We start from the raw sequence: 23142 nt of genomic DNA, 5'->3' as shown, positions 1-23142 counted from the left end.
ATGCTAGTAATAGATTATTGTACGTAGGATCCCACCTGATCCAAGTTAGGTCAATCAGATTCTCTCTTCTAGGAATTTAGAATTAATATTCAACACATTGCATAAGTTAGATAATGAGCACACTTGTAATAAAAGTCACTGATTTAGAACCAGAATTGTTACCATGACAAGTCCAAGTTCTCCACAGAAGCCGTGATTGAAAGGAGAAAATTTGTCCCAAATGAAGCAAGAAAATGAAAATGTCTTACCAAGAGGCAGACAAAAAAACCACCTTGCGGCCTCATAAAAAAAAAGTAAATTAGCTCTATTTCTAAAATTTTGCAGTTGTTTTGTGACCTGAAAACTTATCATTGGCTTTATTACTTTATTTCGGTTTTTGTTTCTTTGATATTCCTCATCTTTCCATTAAACTGTCTTTCTAGTTGAGTTTATTAGGTAGCTCAAGAGAAAAGGAAGATTGACTATGACAAAAATATGAAATATATAAAATCTAATTAAACTGTATGTTAATCTAAGTAATTTTTCCCACTTCAGTTGATACCATATACAAACACCCTGTCCGTTATGTTTATCTAAAATAAACTCATCCAGACCGTGCTGTTACATCCAGTTCCCACAAGAAACGGCTTCCCATACACATTGTGAATTCAGCCATGGAAGGGAAAATATATACATCTGACTTCATTATTAAACTTTAATCTGTATATGAAAAAGATTACATAGATATAAAATAAGCATTTTCATAAGTGATATTAATCACATTACTTAACAGAGTAGCATATAAACATGAGTGATTCAAAGTAAAAATTTGTTAGCATATTAAAAATTTGTCTAAAATTACATTGAATCTGCAAGTTTAATAGGATTTTTTTATTACTGTTAATTAGCATCATCCTTGTATTATATTAGATTATGCTAATATGTATATGTATCCATTTTCTTAAGTAGGCATTAAAAGTCTACAAAATTTTCTGAATAAATACTTAAGAAAAGAAGATACGTGATAAAATAATTTATCACCAGTATACCAGAAAATTAATAAGCACAATTTTCTCTAACAAATTTTAATGAAAACTAATCACATCAAACTTGAGTCACCAATAGGTGGTAATATAAAAAACTTGGATCGTGCCTACTACACTATCATACGGTAATCTAATTCACTCAGTATGGCTCGGAGAATAAGACTTTAGATAAAACCAGGGAGAATATACATTGTTCAGACAAGAAGGATGACATGCTGCACTGCAAATAGCTGTGAATTCCAGAATTCCAACTTAATTTATTTAACTCAATATTTGTATTTTATTCTTTAATTTCACTGTTTTTCACACTATCAAGTTCATAAAAGAAATGAATTCAGCATTGATTGCCTAATATGCTTAAAAGCTCTTATATTGGTATCAATTCATAAAAATCTACAGTCTCTTTCATGAAACAAAATAATAAATATCTTAAGGCCAACAGCACTATTTTTCAATAATTCTGAAAGGTCAAATTATACCCAGCAATCAGTTTACCAATTTTGGTATAATCTTAATTGGTAATTGTAGCAGATAAATATAACAAGAAAGCATAGCTATAGTATACATTTTGGAAACATTCTTATTGGCTTCAATGGTAATGTGAAAAAATTGAAATAGGCATATTAAACAAAGCAAAAAATAACTATCCTGTATATTTTCAAAATAAACCTTTAAAATTCAGTATCAGAGATTTTAAAAAAAAATCTCGGTAGGTAAGTGGAAATTGAATGCCACATTGCCTAAACATAAGTAATTTGTAATATAATATGACTTTTTTGTTTGAAGTTTTTCTTGAAGATAGATTTGTAAATTATGAAATATCTACAGGAAATTACTAACCAAAACCGAGTAAACAATCAACAGGCATAACATAATACTGACATCCAGTGGCCATATCGGCTAATTGCAGAGGGATGTTCTTCAGATTATTCAAAGCAGAGTGTTGGTAAAAGATTTGTCATGATTATTTAACTTGATGTTATCCATGTGGGAAGCAATTTCTTTATTGATCACAACATAAGTAGAAAATGTAAGGTTACAGATTGCTTTCTATTAATAGTATATTTTTCTCTAATAACTCCCACAATTATTAACAAACTCCCAGAGTATTAAACCAACAAAAACCAATATAAAATAGTTAAATCTTCCCCAGGTTAGTTCAATATCTATTATACAACTGCCAACATTTAACTTTTGATAAATAATCCCATGGATACGTTTTGATTTTCAATTTGCTTTCATGGGCTGTTTTTCACATGCTCCATGGAACAGGTTTCCACTTGTAACTGAGGCGCGACATGTCTCAGCCAGCATAGGTTGAGTGATACAGTTATAAACATCAGCACACATTTATTCCTTATTCAAATTATCAGTTAGCAGAGAAATTGGGCTCACTGGAGTTACCCACGAGTCCAGACAGGTAGAGAAGCTCTCATCAGGAAGTTGCTATTCGCTGTGAAGAAGGAGAGAGAGGAGTGAGAGAACCTTGAAGAGTTTCATATGTTAATTCAACACTATAGTTCACAAATGGCCATTAGACTGCATTGGTGGAGGAGCAGGGGCCAGGAAGTGATTGTTACCATGTGCCCAGATGGGCAGGAAGCACTTAGACATCAGCTCCCATAGAATTACACCCCTCTGTCTTTGTTCCGTTGCCTTCTTTGTTTAGTTCTTCTCTAACATTCTTCTAAACATTCAGGTGCTAAGGTTGTAATCTTAACTTTAAATAACATTTATGCTGATGATTCTTAAATTTATATTTTCAGCCTGTAAATTTCTTCAGCACTCCAGATGCATTTAGCCAATATTTTGCTCAGTATATCCACTTGATATTATCAAACTCAAACTCAAAGTGGCTAGAATAGAAATTATGGTAACATTCCTGAACTTTTTTCTCTTTTGATGTTTCCTATATTTTTAAAAGACATCATTCATTCAGTTAAACTTGCCAAAACCTAGTAATCATCCTTGAAAATCCTGGGCTATCATTGACTTAGGAGGCACTCTTTTTTCTTTGTCCATGCTAATGACATTCCCCTGTCCAGAGTGAAGGGTCAAGGCTAGGTTCATGGAACAAGCTAAGCAAGCTAAGCAATTCAGACCTCACAGGCAATGCTGGAATGAATAGCCAGTGGTAACAACTCTTGCTAGATTTTAACCTAGGATACTAACAACAACATCTATAGCCATCAAATCTCCACACAGTCCTGAAAATAAAGTAGATATATTGAAATAAATGCAGCTAAGTCAACAGATATAGACGATCAAATTCTTCTTGTACTTGTTTCAACACAATACAGCTGGGCTTGAATCTAACTGTAGTCCTGGTTTTTCACGTATTTGAGTGAAGAAATTTCTTTATTTTGTTTAAGGCAATTTGATTTACGTTTTCTGTCACTTGTAGCCAAACAAGTTCTAAATGAAATATTTTCTTCTCACATATACACAGACATATATATTTACAGTACTATGGTAATATTTAAATAATTTATATAATGCATCATTACTTATTGCCTAAAGATAGTACTATTGTGATATATTATATATGATAATATTGAAGTATTTATAAAATTTCTAAGTGTATATATATGCATATGTATATATAAATATAAACACTTTTTGCAATAGATGGGATATTTCAAATTAATGGAGAAATAATGGATATTTATCAAATTATCACAAGATTTGTAACATAAAACAAGTTATGACTACATATATTCAGGAGGGCTTCATTTGCAGTTGAGTCTGTGGTTCTGGCTTCCATTTTAGGAATCAGATATGTGGTCTTCAAAGTGACCCTTATCTATGTGTTCCTCCACACATAGAATTATTTTACAATTACGTATATATGATGTGTATGGTGGTTTCTATTTATCTGTGCATGTTATTACCATTTATCTGAGCCTGTGATCTGAGGTGGGGGCCCAGTTCAAGCTGCATAGTAGACATCCACTTGTACATCACTTGTGTGAGCCAACACCTACAAGGAAACACTGCTCCAAATTCTGAAGGCCAGGATTTTCCTATATAACCCTGTTTGAGAATTTTTCTTTCCTAACCCCTGTAATTTTGTGTTGGTAGTTTGGTTGTTAGAAAACAGCTACACCAAGGAGAACATTTTAAAATGATGCATTAGAAAGGGCTTAATAAGAATTGATACAAGTTCTGATTTATAACATTTATCATTTAGAAGGCCTGAAGGAGCTAGTCCACCTGTCTCTGACATGATGATTTGGCTTCACAAAGAAAATAAAAACTCACAGCACAAGTCAGATCAATACAGTCTGTTCGGTATTTTAAGTTACCCAAGGGCCACAAATTCCTGGTATCTAAAACAATATTTTCCTTATTCTTAAAGTCAGTGTTTCTAATTTGTGATACATGGGGCACAGTTCTCTGAATCAGATACTCTGAGTGAATTTCAGATAGCTATATTTTAAGTGATATACCCAGTGATACTGTGTGCCCCTAAATTCAAAATCTAATGATCCAACTGAGGAGCTTAAAAGCTGCCCAAAAAAATCCTGTTTATTCACCATATTTAAGGTCCAACCATATTATTGGTTGAAATCTTGGGACACTGAGAAATCTATTTGATTTCTGTGTCTTCCTTTTCTTATTAATTCACTTATACTATGGATGAAACTCCTATAAACAATAGCTGGCACTGATGGCATGAAAGAAATTAAAACATAGACCCACTTGGGTACGATCTTCTCCCTTATATTCCCAGGAAAGTGGGCAAGAGAAGGAATAGAGATGGACTCAATAACACAGTATAATTGAGATTATTGGAAGAGCTTACTACCAAATAAAGAACTTCGGGAGAAATTTTACCTACCGAACTTCCCAGCACTGTTTTCTTGAGATGTTTAGTAAAACAAAATTTTGTCTAATTAGCCAGTATTCATGAACTAGTGGGCTAATGTGATCTAACCGCTAGTTCACAACTCTTCTCGTAAAACTGATTACTTCTAGAAGTCAAGCTAAAGGTTTTGTAACAATTAGTAATTGTAACTGAAGCTGAATGTAATTAATTACATAATTTGGGGATGTTAATGTTAAACCCCCTTCTAATTACATGATGAAACTGAATCATTGTGAAGCATTTATGTTAGTTTGAGGAAAACTTCTGTAAGAGATTTGTTGGACATTTTTATTGAGAACAATAATAAAATTTCTTTCACCTGTAGGATACATATTAACCTGCAAGCAGTTATTAATTATAATGAATGAAATCTGTCTCTTCCATATCATACACTCTTCTCTCTTCCCTAACTCTTCTTAAATATAATTGATTGAGAGAAACCAATTTCTTCCCTCACCCTACCTTTCTGTATTAGTTCCCAATAATTTTAAAATTTTAATAAACATAGCAACTTTTTAAAATAACTTCATATACTTAGTAGATGAGGTTCAGCAAATATACAACAAATGGATAAACATTCACGCCCTCTTTACCCTTGGTTGATATTAAAAGTGTAAAGAGGAAACATTTCCACTGTGTATGTAGAATTGAAATAATTTTTTTCATGGAGAGCTCCAAGCACCTACTAACAATAGATAGAGCCAAGCAAATAAAATGAAAACTACTTGGCAACTCATGGTTAGTTTATTAGCCATTCATGTAAAACAAGAATTTCCCATTAATTTTTGTTTTCACAATGCCGAGTACGCTGGGCCCTTGTTAACTGTGCGGAAAGATAATATGAAGAAATGGAGAGCCACTTGTGTATCATCTGTCTTCTGCACATTCATACCAGAAGCAATAATCTTTGAAGAGAAAAGTCTTGAGTGAACACAATGGCTTGAAATATGGATTTAACACAGTGCCCTCTTCCCACGTCTCCAGTGGACCACTGCAACTGTTCCTCTTGGTTTCTATCTTTACTCTCCCGTTGGTGTTACTGGATCTTTGGGTAAAACCATACAATTTATCTGAAATAATGGTGGCTGTCTGAATTTTTATTCTTGCTCAATGGTTTTGCTTTCTTTTTTTCTTTCAAAATAGTAAAAAATAAAAAGACTGAAACTCCCCAAACCATGGATTAATAATGTACGCAAATTAACGTCTTTCATATTTAAAACTGCTTTAATATAAAAACAATAATTAAATGTGACAGGTGACAGTTTTAATTTTGTGACTGGTTAGAATTACTTTAAGTTTGAGGCTTTATTCAGTATTTAGTAGAGTATTTTTTGAAGTGCTTTAGTTACAGCATAATTAAAACATCTCCTTACATGCAAACTATTTTAGAATAAATATCTACTGTGTTTCACAGTCTGAGTCTGAATCTCCATTGCCTGAGTAATGTTGATGAGGATTATTTTTATATAAGGTATTTTAAAGGACATATTATCTGTGACTATTGTCTGTCAACAAAGTAGTACAAAAGATTATATCTGAGATAACATCCCTATCAAGATAGATCTCTCTTTTTATTCTATATTTTTTCACCATGTTTCAAATTTCTTCATTTTATAACCTCATGACATATTGTATAGAATTACTTAGTTATGTGTATGCTTTCTTTTTCTCCCACTAGATTGTAAGTTTTAAGAGAGAGTCTTCCTATTTTGCCTTTGCTGTATCCATTATGTATAAATAAAACAATTCTGGAATATAGTAGATGCTCAATAAATATTTCTTGAAAAAAATATGTGGTTAAGCCAAAATTGAAAATGTGCAAAAAAGGTTTTAATTTAAAACTAATTTAATTTTTATCATGGTTTTGTTATTGTTGTGATATGCAACAAAACCAAAACAAGAGCATTATTCTAAAAATCTACATTTACAATTAGCCTAAAATTTTAAAATCCAATTTGACAGTGGCATTTATTAGTAAGTAAAATTATGTATTGTCTTATAAAACTTAAGAGAAAAATTGAAATGGAATATACCTCATCATTGAAGTTAAAATATTGATGTAAAATTTAAAACACTATCTGAGGCCAAACTTACCATTTTCCCTCTAAACATTTTGAAAGCTATATGGCTAATCATTTATGTTTTCCATTTTCCCAGACTGATGGCATATGCAAAATAAAGCAGATACTATGGCTTGCGTGTAATGAGACATTGCCATTCTAACCTAAGAGAAGAGATTCCTGTAAAGAGTGTTATACTAGGAGGCAATATGAAACATGGTTAACACTCTTAGGAGGTTGTTGTGTTATAGTCTACAATTCTGTTCAACCAGGAGAGTTTGGATATTCAGCACTTTGGCCGATGGCAAATTTTCACCTGGGGTTAACACAGGATTATGTTTTGTTGCCTTGTTTTTTTTTTTTTTTTTTTGGTGAGGGAGATTCACCCTGAGCTAACATCTGTGCCAAGCTTCCTCTAGTTCGTATGTGGGATTCTCCCTCCACAGCAAGGCTCATGAGTGGAGTAGGTCTTCTTCAGGGATCTGAACCCATGACCCCAGACCGCTGAAGAAGAGCATGCAAAACTTTAACCACTCGGCCACGGGGCCAGGCCCTCACGTAGAATTGCTTTTAAGTAGTTTTACATAGTCTTTTCTTATTTCTTTATCATCCTTTGTGGTCTTGTTCAACACTGTTTTTGTGTTCCTGGGAAAAAAAGCTGTAACACTAGAAAGCTGTTTTTCCACCTGGGTTGCTTTGTCACTGCTTGTTCAGACCTTGCTTTGCAGTAGGGGACAGGCAAAGGAAGACAAACAAGGAGCAAAGTTTCCTTTTTATTAATCCCAACCAAAGATAGTCCCCTAATGAATGCATCTTCTTTTGCAACCAAAACTTACACTATCAAGTGAGAATGCTTATTTCAAGAGGCAGGAAGGGAAGTCAGGTCAACTTATCAAAATTCAAACTATATTATGATCTTATAATCTTTTTTTGTGATGTCTATACCTACATAATGCCAAGAGATTAGTTCAGATCACTGGATTCTGCTCAACAGTTTTGTTGACATTTATGGAGAATGTGGTAGGCAGAATAATGTCTCCCGCCAAAGATGCCCGTTGGCCAATCCCTCTAAACTGTGAATATGTTATGTTTCATGGTAAGTGGGAATTAAGGTTGCAGATGGAATTAAGGTTAGTAGTCAGCTGACCTACAGATGAGGAGATTATTTTAGATTATCTGAGTAGGCCTAATGTAATCACAAGGGTCTTTATAAGTGAAAGAGGATCACAAGAGAGTCGATGTCACAGTGGTGTGATATGAGAAATACTTGACCGACTGTTTGCTTTAAAGATGGAAGGGAGCCATGAGCTAAAGATTGTGAGCAGCCTCTAGAAACTGGAGTAGGCAAGAAAACAGAATCTCGTGTAGAGCTTCCAGAAAGGAATGCAGCCCTGTCAACCCTTGATTTTAGCCAAAGGAGACCCATTTTGGACTTCTGACCTGCAGAACTGAACAATAATATATTTGTGTTGCTTTAAACCAAGTTTCTAGTAAATTGTTACAGGAACAATGGGAAATGGTTACAGATACTTCAATGAATTAGTAGATTTTCCTGTGCCAAAGTTTATAGCAGTCAAAAGCATGGAGCTGTAAAACACTTTAAATTAACATTAAGTCTTTCTCCAAATAGGGCCATGTAAAACAGCTTCTTTAAAAGAATGGCAGGGGCCAGTCCAGTGGCATAGTGGTTAAGTTTGCGTGTTCTGCTTTGGTGGCCTGGGGTTCACAGTTTTGCATCCCGGCCACAGACCTATACATCACTCATCAAGCCACACTGTGGCAGCATCCCATATACAAAGCAGAGGAAGATTGGCACAGATGTTAGCTCAGGGACCATCTTCCTCAGGCCAAACAGGAAGATGGGCAACAGATGTTAGCTCAGGACCAATCTTCCTCACACACAGCAAAAAAAAAAGGCAAAAAATCAGTGGAATCTAGCATTAGGTGAAACGTTCCAGACTTGATACTAAAAGCATTATCCATAAATGGAAAATTGGAAATTGGGCCTCATAAAAGTTAAAAACTTCTGTTCCATGAAAGACTTTGTTAATTGGACAAAAAGACAAGGCATTGATTAGGAGAAAATATTTGCAAATCCACATATCTGACTACCGACTAGTATTTAGAATACATAAAGAATTCTCAAAACTTTACACTAAAAACAAAAGTCCAGTGGAAAATGAACATATGCTACGGTTAAACAATACATCCCAGCATTTGAACGTGAAAAAATTCACAATTATTATTTCATCATCACATTTGAAATCTTTAGGTATATATTGAGTCAAGATTCTTTTTTTTTTTTTTGAGGAAGATTAGCCCTCAGCTAACTACTGCCAGTCCTCCTCTTTTTGCTGAGGAAGCCTGGCCCTGAGCTAACATCCGTGCCCATCTTCCTCTACTTTATATGTGGGATGCCTACTACAGCATGGCATGCCAAGCGAACCCTGGGCCACCTAGAAGCGGAACGTGCGAACTTAACCGCTGTGCCACCGGGCCGGCCCCTGATTCAAGATTTTTAGTTGATCAGGTCTTCACTGTCAACAACCAAGATTAAAAACTACCACTTATAAGTGTTTCTTTCACACACACACACATATACACACATTTTTATTAGTTTGGACGTTATCTGTAACAATAGCCATAATTTGATGATTTTGTGGGCCTGAGTTGCCTCATGGACTGTTAGTCCAGATTTCCTGGGTCTGGCCCCATGGCCGAGTGGTTAAGTTCCAGCTGTGCTCTGCTTCGTAGGCCCAGGGTTTCACCAGGTCCGATCCTGGGCGCGGACCTAGCACCACTCATCAAGCCACGCTGAGGCGGCATCCCACACGCCACAACTAGAAGGACCCACAACTAAAAGTATACAACTATGTACCTGGGGTCTTTGGGGAGAAGAAGGAAAAATAAGCCTTTAAAAAAAAAGGATTTCCTTCTGTGTTCCTGGAGAGGTGAAGTAGCACTTAATCGATTCTCCTGGAAGTAACTGCATTCCTTTCTTCTTTCTATGTTCCTCTCTTCCCAGACAATAATAACTATGGCCGTAAGTTTCCCTTAGGTTTCACTGTTCTCAAATCTCTACTCCTCTATCATACATTCTTTCAAACAATATACTTAAAATGAGCCTCTAATTTAAAATGGACTAAGTAAATGAAAAAAGAAATGTTGAAGGCTGAAAAATGGACCCTTAAAGATACTCACATCCTACTCCTTGGAACCTGTGAATATGTTCCTTTACATGGTAGAAAGGACTTTATAGATGGAATTAAATTAAAGATCTTGAATTAGGAAGATTAGCCTGGCTTGTCCAGGTGGGCCCAATGTAATTGCAAGTGTCCTTATAAGATGGAAGCAGAAGGAGATTTGTCTACAAAAGAGGAGTGTCAGAAGAATGCAGAGTGACAAAAGACTCAACCAGCCATTGCTGGCTTTGAAGATGGAGAAAGTGGTCACCAGCCAAGGAATGCAGGTGACCTCTAGAAGCTGAAAAAGGTAAGGAAACAGATTGTTCTCTTGACTAGCTACACCTTGACTTTAGCCCAGCAAGACTTATTTTGTACTTTCAACCTTCAGGTAACACATTTATGCTGCTTTCAGAAGAGTTTGTGGTAATTTGTTTCAGCAGCAGCAGGAAACTACCAGGAAAGATGTGGTAGAGAGAGTTATTGGGGATTTAGTTTTGGGGTGAATTTTAGGGAAAAAAATTACTAAAGTGTAATTATTATATCATTAATATTTATCATATTTTACGGTATCTCTATATTGTTTTGGTGAATCCAAGTCTCAAAAATTTAGTATAACTTGCAGATGACTGTTTTTTTCAGTTTTTAATTAGCAAGTTCCCATATTAAATACTTCTGAAGGTATTTTCATTTTTTATTGAGGTGTCACAATCCAAATAATTCAAGTAAAATGAGAGATTCACCTTAATGTAGGTGTAATTTTTTGAAATATCATCATCATTTTGGAATGTGAGGCTTGCTCTTAAAGTTTTGCTTTTAATATTCATTTTTCAAAATATAAACATAATTATGTTTGGATCATTTTGCTCCTTAAGCTGAGATGAAATTCATGCAGTTATTGTGTAACTGACATAATTTTTAATAGTGCTCTACTAAAGCACAAAGCTAAAAGGCATCCCAACATAAATAATAGTTTTATGCATCTTCAGAGATACTATTTGAATTACATTTGAGTTAAGATATTGAAGCTTTTATTTACTGCCACCATAAACAGAATATCTGAAAAACTAACTTTTAATGAGAACTTTTTAGCACATATTTGATTGCATATAAAAAACATTGCTTTATTTGTACGGGCATGATAAACATTTTGAATGGGATTTTTACAGTATTTCAAACGCTTCAACTAAAGTTTAAATATAACTAATTAAATTTCATCAGGGTTTATTGCAAAACTATATATTATACAACTAAAATTCTACAAAAACATTTTTTAGTTTTAAAATTGCAGTATGATAAACATATTGCAAACAGCACACATCATAAGTGAATTTTTGTTGAGGAAGATTTGCCCTGAGCTAACATCTGTTGTGAATCCTCCACTTTTTGTTTGAGGAAGATTCACCCTGAGCTAACGTTTGTGCCAGTCTTCCTCTATTTTGTACGTCGGTTGTCACCACAGCATGGCAGCTGATGAGTGGTGTAGCTCTGAGCCCAGGAACTGAACCCAGGCTGCCCAAGTGGAGAGTGCCAAACTTAACCACTAGGTCACAGGGCCAGCCCTGTAAGTGAATTTTTACAAAGTAAACAGATCCATGAAATCCCTAATTATCAAGGTCGAAAACATCTGAATCTCAAGAGCTTCATTTGTGTTCCATCCCAGTCATCAATCCCATCAAAGATCAATATTATTCTGACTTCTAACGTCCTAATTTATTTTTGCCCATTTAAAAAGTCACATGTTTTAGGAATTATATAGAATATCATATGTTGTGTCTGACTTATTTCACGCAATATTATGTTTGTAAATTCATCTGTGTTGTTGCCTGTAGCAGTAGTTTATTTTTCATTCTTTTATTGATTAAATTATGTGATTATATCAATATACCATGAGATAGTTATTAAATCTACTCTTAATTGATAGGTGCTTTTTCTCCAGTTTGGAGCTATTATAAATAATGCCATAGCATTATTATAAATAATGCTATAATATTATAAACAAGGCTATATTATTACAAATAATGAATGTGTATGTCTTTTGGAATAATCTTGCTCATCTGTAATTGCTTTGTCATGTTGTAGAGTATGCTTATCATCAGTTTTGGTAGACAATACTGAACATTTTTCTAAAGTGGTGATATAAATTTATGTAATCACCCACATTACATGAAATTTCTAGTTTTTGATATTATTGCTAAACTTGATTTTGACCTTTTTTTTTTCAAATTTAGCTATTCTATTTGATTAGTATTCTACTTGTTGGAAGTCAACTTTCCATGAATACGTGGGGGTATTCCACATCCATCTGTTATCTGGAATTTTTGCCTAAGTATGCAGCCCTGGAAACACAAGGACAGGGAATCCCTCTGGGGCAAAGTTACTTACTTCTCTGGAGAAATAAAAATAAAGACAGTAACTGTCTCCAGAGACATTTAGTGACATCTTTCCCAGAAGAAAAGGCCTACGTTTCAAGGCAATAAACTCAGGGATGCCTTCCTTGCCTCCGCAGAAACTTTTACTTATATTCCAGTCTAATGAAAGTAATGTTTGTTTCTGTAAATTAGTGGGGGTAGGGGGCAGGGGCTGATGGGCAAGTTTGCCAGCAGCTCCTGGATAAGATCAGAGTCTTCCAACCTTGTAGTTTTCATACTGTAACATACTGTCACTGCATGACCAGTTCCCGACTGGAACTTACTGCATTGCTCTATGGGAATTGGGGCTCTATGACTCAGCACTATAATTTTAGTCCAGTTTCTGCTTTTGATGTGTGTAATAAACTGTCTTTGTCTCCAACTCTAAGGTCTTCTGTTGTCTGTCTCTGTCTCTGTGTTATACACACACACACTCATATATATTCTGCGTGTCAGGCAAACTTGCTAAGTCGCAATAGAGTAAAATGCTTGAGATTTCACGGTTCTGACTTAAAAATATCGTGGTTTAAATTTGCATTTCTCTGATAAATAATGAAGAGAGAACCTTACCCTACGCCTAGTGAAAATTTATATATCCCCTTTTGTGAAGTGCATACTTAGGTTTTGCCACAATTTTATCAGGCTATTTTTATTTGATCTGTGATTTTCAGTAAATATTTTTTTAAATTCTTCATATAATTTTTGTAGTAAATAATACATTTGTCTCCCATAATGTGGCTTTAATTTTTCATTGTAGTAGTAGCTTCTTTTAGTGACAAGTTCTTAATTTTAATGAAGTCTATTTAACCAAATATTTTCTTTATAGCCACTTCTGTTTTGTTTTCTGATTAAGGATTATTTGCTTGCCCCATCTTCATAAAGATGTTCTCTCTGCATTTTCTTCTAGCTAGATGCTTTATTGATTTACCTTTTACATCTTTCTCTAAACTACTTTTACATATGACTTTCGTTATTACAGTGTCAGTTAGGTACCAAGATTTATTTTTTTTTCTATATCAATTTCCATTTAACCTAGCACAATTCCTTCAAAGCGCTATCTTTCTACACCACATTGTAAGAGCACTTTTGTTATAAACCAACAGACAAGCATGGTTGGGTCTGTCCTGACTCTATTTTCTTTCATCATTATATTTTTCTATTCTTGTGCAAATACTTCATTATGTTTTCCAGCTTTGTAATAATTTTTCATAGGGTTTTGTAAGTCATTACTTTTCTTATTTTTCATGATTGCCATGGCTATCCTTGGCTTGTTCAATACTATTTGTACTTTAGAAACAAATGATCAATTATCATGCAAAAACTTATTGAATTTTTTTGTGATTTTATTATATTTATTTAGATCAACGTGGAAAAAAATTAACATCTTTAAATAAGTAATGTTTCTTCCATGTACATGCTATGTCCTTCCATTTTTTATCCTTATTTAATTTCTTCTACTAATATTTTGAAATTTTGGTGGTAGAACTTTGCATATTTTTTATTATATTTCCTAGACATTTCAAATTTAAAAGCTACCTTTTAAAAGTTTATGCTTCTTTGTTTTTGGTTTAGTGAAATAAAATTGACTTTTATACATTGAATTTTCTATAGTAACTCGATAAATTCACTTATTAATGCTATGTATTATTTATAATAATTCTATGTATAAAATTAAGTCACCCAAACATAATAACCTTCTGAAATATAATAAATTCTGGTTTTTATATCTTTTCTCTTGCCTTACCGTACTGGCTAAAATTTGCAGTATTCAGTTAAATAAATATGGAGGTAGTGGCATTTTTATCTTCTCCCTGATGTCAATGCAAATTATAATATTTTATCATTGAATATAGTATCTGCTCCAGGACTTATATAGGTGTGTATTATAGTCCAGGTAGAAATAGCATTTATCATATAAATGTTGTGAAAGTTATCAAGTGCAATTTCTACATTATATAAGGTAATTATTTTATTTTCTTATATACTCTGTTAACTTGATAAGTTATATTGACTGGATTTAAAATGATAAACTTTGAACACCTGAAATATATTAAAATTTGTTATGTCATATTCACATATTATATTAATATAGAGATGACTTAAATTTGCTAATATTTTGCATTTATGATCATGAGAATGATTGATTTATTTTCTTACCCTGTAATATCCTGGTCAGTGTTTATACTCAAGGTGATGTTGCTAACTTAAGTGAGTTGAAAAGTTTTCTCATATATTCTGTTTTGAATGAGTTTGTATAAGATTTTGCTAAATATTCTTTTTGGGGAGGGATTATTATCTTCAGGTATATATAAGAAAACGGGACCTTAGAAATCTTATGTTGCTCACGTAAGCCTTCTCAGCTAGTGAGTGGAAGCCCTGGAACATGCGTCTGGGCTGTCTGGTGCCCAAGTGCATAGTCTAAAGCCATGGTTCCCAGTCTTTGGGTTTCGTGGACTACTAAGCTTCCAAAACATCTGGGGACAAATAATAGGTTGCTGGCCTCATATTTTCCCAATTATAAATAATATTTTAAAGATTAAACAATCACCTTTACGTCACAAAAGAAAGAACATTTTTTCCCCAAATATGAATACTGAATGTACATAAATCTACTTGGAATTGTACTATCTGTCTAAAAACAAGTTATCTTTTATACATAATTCCTTATCCAAGGGTCAACAGCCCTGAGAAAATAGCCTAACTGAGGAACAGTTCACAATGGGCCTCCTTTCCACCCAGGAATGGACCACATCTTTGCCAACAAAATTTTAAAAAATCAAGAGGCCTCTATCATATGCCAGTGCCATGATCCACCTCTGCCAGAGAAACTTCCAAGAGCTGTGGCCTCCTCACCTAGCTCCCTAGACATGCTCCTATGGGCCACTATGTACACATAAAAAGCACAAGTGGAACATGTAGCGATGTTCTGGAAAATGATTTTGCTATTAATTATTCTTTAAGATTTTACCATTGAAGTCATTTGTGCCTAGATATTTCTTTGTAACAAAGTTTTCATATTTTGCAGTTAATTCTTTTAATAGCTATGGGAGTTTCCTGATTTCTCTTTTATTCTTCTGTCAGTTTTGGTAAGTTGTACTTTTCAAGGATTTCATACAGTTTATCTAAGTGTCAAATATTGGCAAATTTCCTTCAAAATATATTATTCCATCTTTACATTATTTTGAAGATCTATACTGATGGCCTTTCCTTGGTTCTTATATTGCAATTGTCTTGAAGCAGTTAATAGTATAATTTATGGATGTAAGGACACTTAGTTCATCATCATGACATGGCATACAACATTGCCTAAGATCAAGAAACTTATTTAAACTGTTGGAAATGTAGTAATGCGTTCATGCCACGGGATTGTTCAGGTGTTCCTTCTCTCAGAATCATGTGGCTAGAGAAAAGAGTGAAATGGTGCTGTTTCCCACTTAACGAGAAGTCATAGGTTTGGGAAACAGACAATGGAGTGCCAGTGGCCTCTCTCACTGTTATACCTAATCATTAATTTAGGAAATTTTTGTTTCACATCTCCATGGCGCTGGGCTCAGTTGGTTTTGAGGTGCCAGTACCTAGGGAATACTTCTATCAGGTAACACATCAGCTGAATAGAAAGCTGAGTCTACCACGTGGACATTTTGGGTTCTACTGACTCTAGTGAACAGAATGATTTGATCCCAATTTCCAAGAGGAAATTGGGAAACTGTTACATGGTGGGTACAAGGAGTTCTTGAAACCAGGGAATCCTATTAATACAACCATTAGTATTATTGGGCTGTCGACGAAAATAATCCATAACCAATCTATAAATGAAAATTTGGGTGAGTTTATTCTGAGCTGAAATCTGAGGACCATGGCCCAGGGCCTTTCTTCCCGAAGGAAGAAAAGGCACCAAAGAAATGAGGTGTACAGAGTGGTTATATACCCCCAAAGAGGGTGCTTTACATATGATTGAAATGTCACTCCCACAATAGTCACAAGATTGCCCTGTCGGCACATCGCTTGATGGACACAGCAGGGAGTGGGTCTGCCATCTTGGTGGGCATAGCCGGAGGCAAGTCTATTGTCTGGAGCTGGGCAGTCACAGGTGAGCACAGCAATCAGTTTCCAGCCTAAGGAAAGATGCTTAATCCTTAAGGAGATGCCAAAGTTGGGAGGGGGAGGGAGGTTGCACCTTTATCTCAAGGGCCTTTGCTCTTGCCATAGGGAATCTCTGAAGCAGATATACAATGCATGCTAAATGGCCTCGGTCAGTCAGGCCCTTTTGGAAACACAAGGTCAGGCCGAATTAGGTTTATACCACATGGCTTCCTCATATTCTCCAATATATCCTATTGCTTGCCATTTTTATTTGTCAGGGCAATGGGAAAATGCTTAAGGCCACTAAGGAATTGGATTTAGAGAGTATTAAATTAGGGACAAACTACTTAGTAACATCTCTGACCTGCTACGTTCCTAGGAGAAGGTCAGGGAACAGGAAACGGGTAGTCCAGGTAGGAAAGTATGCTTAACAACATAACCTCCTGTGACCAATGAACAGAAGATTAAGACTAAAGTATCCATGCTTTAGGTTAATTCATTTTTTTCTCAAATTCTCACAATTTTCTTGCTAACTTATATAAAGACACTGTTAGTTGTTAGCATTTTAAGTTTTAGATGGGAATAGTATTAGTTTCTGAAGTCTACCATTGTTACAGTCTCTTAATATCAGCCCTGATATCAGTTCCCCCACATTGAACCCAGCGTATATGGGGTTAAAACTAAAACCCACCACCCCCTTTCCTGCTTCTCTAGCTCCACTCATATGTAAATACCTGTTTCTTTAAACTTGGACTCCTTGAGCTTTACAACTAAATGAGAGTTACAAATTGTTAAAAGCCCAGGTGGCCTGGAGTTGGAGGCAGACTAAAGTTTAGCTAATTATGTGTTCTTGAGTTTGCCAGGAAAGCCGCTGTCTCAAGAACATCAAGGAGCGGAGGCTTCCCAGACCTCAACTCCTCCCTCCCGGCGCTCGAACCCGCCTCAAACAGGAAGATGAGACAAGAGACAATGGCGAAGGACGCCCACCTGCCATCCTCCTATCTCACCCTCCCCCCTGCCTTGCTGCAAGCAGCCTCTCAAGGCCAAACCAGGCTGGTGGGAAAACGCCAGCCTGCACAGCTACATGCCCCCCCTCCCCTACTCAAAACCCCCAATAAAAATCCCTACCCATTCCCAATCGGGGAGCTAGCAATTTTTGAGGCATGAGCCCTTGCTTTGTTCCCTGTGCCTGGCATAGTAAAAACCTTTCCTCTTCCACTCAAGACTCTGTTCTCGTTATTTGGATTGGCGTCGGGTTCAGAGACCGAACTTTCAGTTACACCATAACAAAGTACCACAAACTGGGTGGCTGAAAACAACACAAATTTATTCTCTCACTGCTGTGGTGGCAAGAGTTCTAAACTCAATATGTTGGCAGGACCATGTTCTCTTCAAAGCCTCTAGGGGGAATCCTTCCTTACCTCGCCCAGTTTCTGGTATCCCCAAGGAATCCTTGGCTTGTGGCAGCTAACTCCAGTCTGCTTCTGTCTTATAAGGACAAACAAAAATTAAAAATAAGACGCTTAATTCTCTGTGATGAAAATAAGGAAAAAGATCCCTCTCTCCTCCTTTTTCTTAGAGCATCTACTTTAGAAAACTTAAAATTGTAAGTGCTTTCTCCTTTTTGAGATTTAAATAGATCATTTTGAAAACTAGATAGGCCTTTTGATCCAGCTTTATGATCCAGGAATGTCTGTCTTAAAGAAATGGAAGCCATCTCTTTGAAATGTAAGCATCAAAGGATAATGGTTTGTTCTTCCTTTGGATAAAGCTACTTAGCCGACTGAAGGTCACCTCAATTACCAGGTGAAGTTAGTATGAACTATGTGTGACAAGTGATACTATCAAGTCCTCTTACTTGAAAACTAGTTACAGTTTAACTTGAGAACATATATGTAACGGGTTGTATTTGCTTTGCTAAATAAAAGAGTGAGATTTTGTTTTGACTTTATAATCTCTTAGCAGATTATCTGTTTTGCACATCACATTCCAGTGTAATGCTCATTCCATAGTAAAAAATGTTTTCTTTCTCTACTACATCGTGAAGAGTATTTCTGGGTTGGTAGAAAACTTTGCTATTAATTATATTTCCTCAGCAGTCTTCACATGACTATCTTCCCTGTGTGTCTGTATCTTCTCATGGCTTTGTCTATATGTGTGTGTCCAAATTTTCGTCTTCTTATAAGGACATGAGTCATATTGGATTAGGGATCTGATGGCCTCATTTTAACTTGATTATATCTTTAAAGACCCCATTTCCAAATGAAGTTATATTCACAGCCAACAGGCATTAGGACTTCATATATTTTGGGGAGGGAAGGAGACACAACTCAACCCAAGACAGGAGTATACCTGGGCTAACACCACTGCATCATGGTATGGTACCTGACAGGACTCTGTGTCTCTGCTTTTTGGAGAAAAAGTTTTTCCTCTGGACAAAGAACAAGAGTGGATGCTGTGAGACATATGAGTAAACTGTTCTGAGTATCCTTCTGTTTCTCTAGATCCATTGGCTACTCTATTCTAGGTCCTGGACGTTTGATTTCTGTATATGGCAGAGCAAAACACACGTCCTCTGCCTTATAGTTAGGTTCAAACAGCAGGAGGAGATGGCAGGAGTTAAAATGATGGGAATAGAGGTTGGATTATTTATTACCTTACTTCCTACATGCCAGTGCCTCAGTTTCTTTACCAAAGTTTACAAATACCAGTGTAGGGACCTGAAATTGGCCACCCCAAGATACGTCTCTTTGGCATCAGGATTATTTGAGACTGATTGCTTTTGATAAACTGGGACAGGGAAGGAGGCTCTGAGGAATGGAACTTGCCCTTTGTTAGGACACATTTACATTTGTAAGGTAAATCTCTATCTGTAAAATGTGCCTCCCTCTCTGTACCAGGAAGAAGAAAGGAGATGACCTTCTTTCTAGAAACTCTTAATCAATACCAAAGGTAAGGACTTAAAATCTGCATTTTATTGTGCTTCTCTGGTAACCTCCTGTAACTGACTTCCCTCCCCTCCCAACGTTGGCATCTCCTTAAAGATTAAGCATCTTTCTTTAGGCTGGGAACCGATTGCGGTGCTCATCTGTGACCCCCAGCCCGAGGTAACACACCTGCCACCCCACGGCGTTCACTGAGACAGCAGACCTATCTGCCGTTTCCATCAAGCGCTGTGCTGACAGAGCAGCCTCATGACTATTGTAAAAGGGACATTTCAATCATAAGTGAAACACCCTGTTTGGGGGTATATAACCACTCTGTGCACCCCACTTCTTCGGTGCACTTTCTTCCTTTGGGAAGAGAGGCCCCGGGCCATGGTTCCTCATAAAGCTTTGTTTAATTTTCTCTTGCTATTCTGTCTCATGTGAATTCAATTCATTCTCCGGCCAGACGAACCCACGTTTGGGAAGAGGAAATGCCTTCCTCCCCTACACCAGCTAGTGTTCATCTTCTACAGGTACAGTTCTTGCTTAATTCTAATAGCCCCCTCTCCATACCTCTTCAATTCCAAGGGTGATGATATTTCACATTATTGCTAGACCCAGACATCTTTATCATCCTTTTGTAGTTTTCCTTCACCCTCTCTCCTTGTAAACCTCTCTCCTTTAAATCTGTCATCTCCCCTTTTTAGCATGACATTACTCCTTACCAAGACCCTGATTATTATACCTAATTCAATGTAAATAATACAATACATCTTTAAATCTACTTCTACTTAAGCTTATGGGTAAATGATTTCTTCATGCACCAGTATGAAAATAACCTTTTGCCTCTTTTCGTAGAGACCAAAGAGAGGGGGAAAAAATATGTCTTGCAGCAATGTTTCCAAATAGGGGAGCCCAACTCTTATTTGGGTGAGCTTGTAAAGCGTTGCCTGGAAATTCTTGATGGGAAGTTGTAACTGAGCACAGTGGGCTGCAGTATACTGTCCACGTGCATGAAAAGACTGTGCAGGCCAAGGAAGCCATTGGCTCCTGATCTCTCCCCACTCATCTACACAATAATGCTTTGCAGGCATTATAAAAACAGATGCTCTAGGCATGTTCTAAGCCATGCATGACAGCCCAATTTTTACTGTAAATTACATGTCAGGGTTTCTATTTAAATGAGATAATTTCTTCCATATTTGCTTATTTGTAATCTTCATGCTTCATGGTTATACAACCTGCACTGGCAATTTCATATTGTTTATAAACAGATCCTATCCTAGAGAACAAGTGATATCTCAATCTCTCTACTTTGTTCTACTTGAAACGTCCCTAAGTTTCTTGGACCAACTCACTCTTCTTTCTCTTTATCTCTTAATTTCAAAATAGTATAAAGTTAAACATATTTTTATTATAACTTTCTTATCTTTTTGTGACTTTCTCACCTTGTCATTTCACACGTGCTAATCATAATATCAATTAATAAAAACCAAACAAGCAAAAATATCTTTAAAGATTTCTCCTTTTCCTCCATTTTCTTATTTAATATGGCCTTTTCCTTCCCATAAGTTCACTTGATTCATCTTTTCTTCTACTTCTTACAGAGACTATAAATGCCAAAAATTATCAGTCAATTGTAATTTTGAGCTCTTCATCTACCACTCACTGAATTTTTAATTAAAAGTTTCTTGTTTTCTGTTTTTCAGACTATGCTTGAGCATCCCTGAAAATTTATATGCAAGTTTTTGATTCATCTCATCTACTTTAAAGAAATAAATTCAATTTGCATACAAAATTTCTTGATAATGAGATTTTCTTCTATCCTTGTTACTTTCCCCATAAGTACTGTAATATCTTACAATAATATTTTCATTAATTATGAAGTATTATAATAAACTCATAAGAAATTACTATATATTCAAGTTTCTCAAAGAAGGAACTTGAAAATGAATGTTTTTGTCTAATTATGGAAAATAAATAAGAAAGGATTTCAGTTAATATTTTATCAGAAGTATTATTCATGATTTCAATGCTCTATTGAACCACATTTTTTGTAAGAAATGAATTTGAGGAATTGTTTAACAGTTTATAAACTTATAATTGTGAATGTCTCTGCACTATCATTCCATAAAAGACCATATTTGACCTGGCCTTGCAAGTGAATTTTTCTACCTCAAAACAGTATCACCTCAGAGAGAAAAAAGTATATAGCTAAAGAAAAGACTGAGAAATATCCAGGTATTAAACAACTGGCTAGGGTTTTAAAATAATACTGACATTACATTCCTAGTCTAGAAAAGTGAACATATCTTTACAGAATTCTTTGTACCCCAAATATCCATCCAGGAAATTCAGTTGTCTCTGCAGAACTCTTCCCCCTAAATAGACAAGAGTCCTCTATCAAAATTCAGCCTTAGAGGGCCATTTTTTGGAGTATTTCAAAAAGGTATAGCCTACAGATATAATTCTCTAAAGACATACATGACCTGTATGTTTTTGCTTCTGTAGCATCTCTGGAAACATGATGTTTGTTGGAAAAATAAACGTATATGAACGCAATTCTACCTTCCTGGTTACAGCGCAGCTGGCTGTAATATAGCAACTTTCCTTGGGTACCTTTACTGGGTCAGGTATAGAAAGAAGATTCACTCATCTGCTATTATGCTGAATTCCCAATTCAGAAGGTATCAGTGAGATTTGGAGACAAACATCACTGGGGACACAATTCTCATTTTGAATTCTATACCACCATATGAAAATTATTTTGGAAGGTCTCAGTGAGCTTATGCAAACACAACCATTGTTCTGTTTCCTCTTAGGCTGGGAAAGCCCATAAACATAATCAGCATCTGGTCCAGAGCAGACAATCAATAAAAATTACTCATGAAAGATGGTGGATTTTTCTGAGACTGTGTGACTCTTAAAAAAGTTCTATATTTAAAGCTGTTCTTAAGTTGCTTAATGAATTTCATCAGTTGCCCTGGACCTGTCCTCCTTTGGGTATGCACTGCCTAGGGAACTGATTAAGAATCTGTGCTTTGTAGTTAGACAGATCTGAGATCAAATCCCTACAGAATCACTGAAATTCTATTGGGTAGGATGAGCAAACTAGATGGAAGGCAGTAGGGAAAAGGCAAGAATCTTTCTTGGGGCTGTTTTTTCATAATAGGTTTTCTGTTTTTATATAGAATGCCAGTTGATTTGATGTGGGTTCTCAATATTAAAGAGGATTCAGTGATGCAAACTTTTCTTTCTACTAAACCACTCTTTGATGATGCCATCATTTATAAGTTGATAAATTGTAAACTGACCTAAGGAAATTTGGTGCTGACAATTGTCAGTTTCTTGTAGTGAACACTAATAATTTCTGAAAACAATATGTAGGTCAGAGCAATATATCTCCTCCTCCACAAGCTCACTAATGTGTCATTTATGAAAATGTAAGCAAGTCTCAGATGGAATTCATCCAAACAGGCACACAAGTGTCATAAAAGCTGTCCTTGAATACTCATGAATTTCCCCTTCTCATTGTTTTAAGTATTCTGACAAGAACTTTGCTAAAATTTTGCTTCTAGAAATAACT

Source organism: Equus asinus, chromosome 12, assembly GCF_041296235.1.
Source record: "Equus asinus isolate D_3611 breed Donkey chromosome 12, EquAss-T2T_v2, whole genome shotgun sequence".
In the NCBI taxonomy this organism is placed as follows: Eukaryota; Metazoa; Chordata; class Mammalia; order Perissodactyla; family Equidae; genus Equus; species Equus asinus.
This window is presented reverse-complemented; position numbering follows the sequence as displayed.